The sequence below is a fragment of the Nicotiana tabacum genome, chromosome 2, assembly GCF_000715075.1.
Source record: "Nicotiana tabacum cultivar K326 chromosome 2, ASM71507v2, whole genome shotgun sequence".
Classification (NCBI taxonomy): Eukaryota; Viridiplantae; Streptophyta; class Magnoliopsida; order Solanales; family Solanaceae; genus Nicotiana; species Nicotiana tabacum.
Window position 1 is genome coordinate 86,723,333 of NC_134081.1, and position 6,669 is coordinate 86,730,001.

At 35.5% G+C, this 6,669-nt stretch overlaps 1 long non-coding RNA gene across 1 annotated transcript; it reads left to right on the forward strand.

Annotated features, from left to right (window-relative positions):
- Positions 1-3,634: 3,634 nt before the first annotated feature.
- Positions 3,635-5,991, forward strand: LOC107811932 (uncharacterized). Its single transcript, XR_001654029.2, has 3 exons — positions 3,635-4,066; positions 4,146-4,474; positions 5,595-5,991. It is a non-coding gene; the product is annotated as an uncharacterized LOC107811932 (long non-coding RNA).
- The last annotated feature ends 678 nt before the right edge of the window (positions 5,992-6,669 follow it).

Sequence of the window (6,669 nt, forward strand, 5' to 3'; positions counted from 1 at the left end):
ATTCTCGACATATTGAATGAAATGCATCTTGCCTTGACTTAAACCAATTCTAAGGCTTGAAATAATAAGAGGTTGCTGCCGGAAAAAATCTCAACCTTGTTTAGATTTTTTAATTACTACGCATTATATTATTAAAATTTTATTTAAGCATTCTACTTTCGTATATTAATTAATAAATTCTATCATGATATAGTACAAAGACAATGAAAGAAACTTTTACGGGGGATGTGGTTGGGCTTTATCACAATATCAAAGAGATACTAAATTTTTTTGATCTAGTAAAATAAGATCAATATTCATCATTTTCAGAAATTTATACTTGCTTAATATATAGTTTATAAACTCATACACTGTCACGATCCGAAATTCTCACATTCAGGATCATGATAACGCCTAACATTTCATTTGCTAGGCAAGCTGAAGTTTAAAATAATCTTAACTATTTTTAAGCAAATTAAATTAAATAGAAGTCAATTACTGAAATAAAGTGCGAAAGATCATAAATACCGAATTATCAAAATACATCCCCGAATCTGATGTCACAAGTGCACGAGCTACTAGAATAATACAAATAAAGGTCTGAATAAAATTCAAGCCGTTTGAAAGATAATACACAACTAAGATAAGATAGAAGGGGACTTCAGAACTGCGAACGTTGTGCAGTTATACCTCAAGTCTCCTCTGAGTAGCTGAATTCGAGCACGTCTATGGTACGCCGTTGGGACCAACTCCAAAATCTGCACAAGAAGTGCAGAGTGTAGTACGAGTACAACTGACCCCATGTACTCCGTAAGTGTCGAGCCTAATCTCGACGAAGTAGTGACGAGACTATGACAGGACACGTAAACAATCTATACATGTATATACAAATGTGAAGCAACAATAAAACAGTAAATAAGAGTTTATAAATTTGGGAGAGAATATGCGAAGGGGGTGATATAAAAATTTCAGCAGGAGAATTATCACTTAACAACCAATTAATTCCTCAACAATAAAATGAGCAACTGATAATATGAAAATGGCACGGCACCACCCTTCGTGCGTTTACTCTCATTCCTCTCATAAACTGATAATTAAATAATAATAATAATTGACACGACATCACCCTTCGTGCTTTAACTCTCTTTTGGCACGGCATCACCCTTCGTGCTTTTACACTCTCTGAAAATGACACGGTATCACCCTTCGTGCTTTTACACTCACAAATGGTACGACAACACCCTTCGTGCTTTTACACTCTTTCTTACCATGATAATGATATTACAAATAATAAAAATGACACAGCATCACTCTTCGTGTTTTTACACTCTTCCTTACCATGAAATTAATAATATAAATTCGGAAGAGTATTTAAATGCGAGAATATACACATATCAATCAATTTAATACCAGAATACCGACTTCACCTTCCACAATATTCAACAATAATTAAATGAATAAAAATTTAACGAATAATGATCAAATAAACGATAATAAACTTAAACAGGAATATCTTAATCAAATAGGTAATTATTCACAATAAACAAATTCCACCCGCATGCTTTGACTCAATCACAACACATAAGTACTCGTTACCTCACATATACGTTGTACCCGCAGATTAAATCACGTAGCAAATAGATAAATAAGTCTTACTCCCTCAAGTCAAGGTTAACTACGACACTTACCTCGCTTTGTAACTAAATTCAAGTTTTCAATACACCCTTGCCTCACGAATTAGTGTCTGAAATCCTCAAATATAGTCATAAATAATTCAATATATTCAATACAAATCGTAGGAATTAATTCCATATGAATTTACTAATTTTTCAGATTAAAATCCGAAATTCATTTTAAAAATTGACTGTGAGACCCACGACTCGAATCTCGAAAAAAACTTACGAAAACCAAACACCCATTGCGATACGATTTCAACCATACAAAATTATCGAATTCCGACATCAGATTGACCTTCAAATCTTAATTTTATATTTTTGGAAGATTTTATAAAAATCTGATTTTTCCTCCATAAATTCACAGATTCATGATGTAAATGAGTATGGAATCATGAAATATAATCAATATAGGATAAGGAACACTTACCCCAATATTTTCTCGTAAAAATTGCCAAAAACTCGTCTTACCTGAGCTCAAAATTGAAAATGGGACGAAATCCCATTTTCAGAATTTAAGTTCTGTTTGCCTAGATTTTACCTTATGCGATCGAGAAGCATATTTTTGGCTGCCCAACTTTTTTCTCTATGTGAACGCGAAGTACAATTTCTTAGCCTTCCGCGATCGCGTAGTAAAAATTTTGTGGTTCAGTTTCTGCCTCATTCCTTCTACGCGAACGCGGCTTGGCCCTCACGTTCGCAGTGCTTTGTCTGCTGTCACTGTGTGATCGCGGACGTTACTATGCGATCGCATAGTTTAAATTTTCATCAATGACATTAAGCCTTCGCGATCGCGTACATAGTCACGCGATCGCATAGAAAGAAACCAGTACTGTGAAGCACCAGAATTCCAGCTATGTTTTCTTGAACAAAAATGGTCCGAAGCTCGTCCGAAACTCACCCAAGCCCTCGGGGCTCCAAACCAAACATGCACACAAGTCCAAAAACCTCATACAAACTCGCTCGCGCGATCAAAACACCAATTTAACACCTAGAACTATGAATCAGACGCCAAATCAAATGAGATTTTTAAGAAAACTTTAGAATTTCTATTTTAACAACCGGACGTCTGAATCACATCAAACCAACTCCGTTTCTCACCAAATTTGACAGATAAGTCATAAATATAGTAATGGAGCTATACCGGGTTCCAGAATCAAAATACAGACCCAGTATCTATAAAGTCAAATATTGGTCTAATTCTTTAAAGTCATTAAGCCTTTAAACTTCAAAATTTTGACAACATGCGATAATTCGAGCTAGAGACGATTCCGGGCATACGCCCAAGTCCCAAATCACGATACAGACCTATCGAAACTGTCAGAACACTAACTCGGGTCTGTTTGCTAAATATATTGACCAAAGTTAACCCAATTGAGTTTTAAAGCTCTATTTTATATTTTAATTAATTTTTCACATAAAAACTTTTTGAAAAAATTTACGGACTGCGCACGCAAGTCGAAGAAAGTTGAATGGTGCTATTTGAGGTCTCAGAGCACAGAAAAAATTATTAAATTTAAAGATGATATTTTGGGTCATCACATACACATTATAATTTTTAAAATATTATACTCGTTGAGATGGGTTACATGCGGAACGCGTGTATCCTAAGACTAGTATATAGAAATATGTGAAAGATATAAGAAATATGATATATAAGATAAAAAAGGAAAAGAAATATGCATGAATAAAAGGAAAGAATAAAGGGAAAATGACATTGTATAACCGATCTCAAAATGATACGAGAAAATGACATTGTATAGCCGCTCTCAAAATAATAATCATATCTATATAGTTTGTATGTTATATATAAAAATATATAAATTTTATATATTTTTGTGGTTATCAGACATATAAATAATTTCGGTCGCGAGCTAAAAGTGATATTTGGCCGAAAACAAATCTACATAATGTCTCTAGTCTATTGCGAAGTCCACTTTCCACGTTCTCTCAAACAAAAGTAAGGAAGCCAAATCATTTGCACTATTTCGCAATACAAATGCTGGTCATATTTTAAATAGTGGCCGGTATCTGACCCGAGACCCTCAGACCCCATTTTGATATATCAAATACGCGAATGTCATTTTATCTTGGTGCGCTTCTCCACTAGGGTTCCAGCAACCCAACTTCCGGCGGCCCAACTTACAGTCTCAAACAGTACAGCAACCCAACTTCCAATCTCAAACACTACAATGCCTTACAACCCTGTTTTGTAGTTTATTCTGGGTAAGTTGGCTGACAAATTTGAAAAGACGGGAAAAACTCACCCCATAATGCTTCGCTTTGGGAAATTTGTATAGGAGAAAGACGCGAAATTTAAGACTTGGCGATATAAGAAGCCAGTGAAACCGATCCCTATCTATACGGTGGCTGCAAAAACTACCATCACCTTGAAAAATGTTGCTGTAGTCTTGGTTAGTTTCAGTGGCTAGTATACATTCAGTTATCAAATGTATTTTCAAATGTTAATGTATTTTCTTTTGTCTGTTTCAGATACCCACCTTCATGGTGATGTTGGGACAGAAACTACTGTGGGATAATATCCGAGATGAAATTTCGAAATCCCAAAAAGATTCAGAATTCTGTTTCACATCAGCTATTTTGAAGGCAAAAGCGGACATGGAGAAACAAGCTAGGGTCTTGATAAGAGAAAAACTGGCCTATCAAAGGCAACTAGCTAGAAAGGGACTCATATCGATTCTTGAGAAGAATCTCCCAGTCCTCTCTATGGCGCTGAAAGACGTGCTAGATCTTGAGATAACTGCAGGGGAAGAGCCTGTTGGGGAGGTTCAGGAGACTACTGAGGAAGAACACTGACAGAGGTAGCCCTTTTTTCATAGTTGTGTCAGCTTTTTAACTTGTCTCACATAGAGAAAATGTCACTATAAAGATTTCTTACTATTCAGAGACTCAAGTTAGTCTTCCTTGAAACTTATTGATCTCAACCTTGCAATGTTAGTTAACCCCTTGAAACCTACTTCTGTTGAAAGATTATATTGATGGGAGAAATATGTGTTTTGTTAACTATTTCTCGTTGAGATAACATTTGTTGAACTTAAGTGATATCTTTAGCCTTCTGTTTAATTGCTGAAGCTGATTTATTGTCATAATCCCTAATTTTTTGACCATGTTTAAAAATGCCAGTCATGATAGGTAACAATTAATATCATATAGATTACCCTGATGTTTTTTTTTTTTGAGTAGTATTTGCCTATATTCCTCTTGTGCATAATTCTTACCTTGTAAGTATTTCCTGTCACTTGACATCAAGAGACTAATTAACATGTGAATAATGCTCATAACCACGTGTAATAGTGAGGTTAAACATAAATACATTTAGAAGATTCAAATATTTAATGCATTATGGTTTGCAAACTTGCATGAATTTTGACAATGAAAAGCAAGAGAGCTTTTATATTGAGTAAAAATTGATGAAATCACTGATTTGTTTGTTGTGGCTCCATTTATGCTTACTATATAAAAACTCTCATTACGCTATACCTTGATGAATTTTGGTAGTAATAAGATAAATGGCAGTCCGATGCACGAAGCATCCCGCGTTTATGCAGGGTCCAGGGAAAGACCGCGATCTTTTTGATGTTTTAGGAAAATTCACAATAGATCATGATCATCTCACCTATGACATTGGTGACTTAATTACAAGCTGCACAACTATTTCTCGAGGTCGAAACTTAACAAGGTTGAGATGAACCTTGCAAAGTTTTATGTTCTTTTTATATGGCGTGGTAAAGTTTCCATCTTGGCCTGTACGTTTTTCTATTAGGCTGCTGTCTGGTCCTCCTTTTGCATCTTTTATGTAATTTGAGTTTTAGCAATGATGTGATAGTGCATAACTTCTTTTATGTAATTTGGGTTTTAGCAATGCCAAAATTTTGAATTGTTCACTCCTGCAAACTTAATATTTTTTTTATGCTACTGCAGGTTTTGTAGGAACTATGTATCGACAAATTCAGCAATTCAACATAGTCTAACAAGTTGTATAGGTCCTTGAAGAACATGTTATTTGGTAAAATGCACATTAGAGAGCATGACTTGGCTCAAGTATATGGTTTAGCGGGTAAAAAACAAAAAAATAAGTGTTTACCCGAAAAACGAATAGAGTTGAATTTGTACATAGTTCTAAGGGTATGTGGTATAACTTGATACAAATCGTAAGAGTAAATAGAAATATCGAAAGAATAAAAATAAGCAAAGTTGAAAAGATGATGATTTATGGATTAAGCAAGATGAATCAATCTATGAAGCTAAAAAAAGGATAATTCTTCAATATGGGAGTGAATGATATCTGAGTTACAATGTATGCCAAACTTCATCATTTACAAAAATATAGCCATCCCTTTTATAGTGGGGCGATCCCACTTTAGATATAATTGAAAATACATAGTGATAAATCAGTTTTTCCCTAATTCTCGTTGAGATTCTCTCCTTTAGTGCGGCTGTAACGATTCTTGTATATGAGCTCGATCTTGATCGGACTCGGTATTGGTCGACATTAGTTTTAGAGCTCGATGCCGACTTGGGGTCCGGTATTGACTTGAATTCGGTATTGGTTGGCCTCTGGCTCTTAAGCTCGATTCCGTCGCTTTTCAGTATAGTTTGATTTGGACTCGAGCTCGATAATGGCGTCGAGCTCGGTATTTAATCTGACTCCGAAACTTGAAGCTTGTTCGTGCCTTGTTCAAATCTCACCTCTATATTATGAAGATGCTCTTCGGTCCATCTTCACCAATCGTACGAAAGTTGAAAACGGTTTTGACCGTATACAGATGGTCCCCTCATTTCTCAGGAAGGATGTGGCGAGAAACGATATGATTTCCCAACGGCTTGATTAGATATACGCTGATGTTTGCGTCGGGCTCGATCATGACGCACGTGAGAGCTGTCCCGTCGGTTTAGTTTTCCAAGTCATTTAATGCGTGTCAGACGATAGTCGACCACTGTTGATACTGAACCGATGTTGCTAAATCTATAAATAGCCCCTTTCTTTACCATTTAT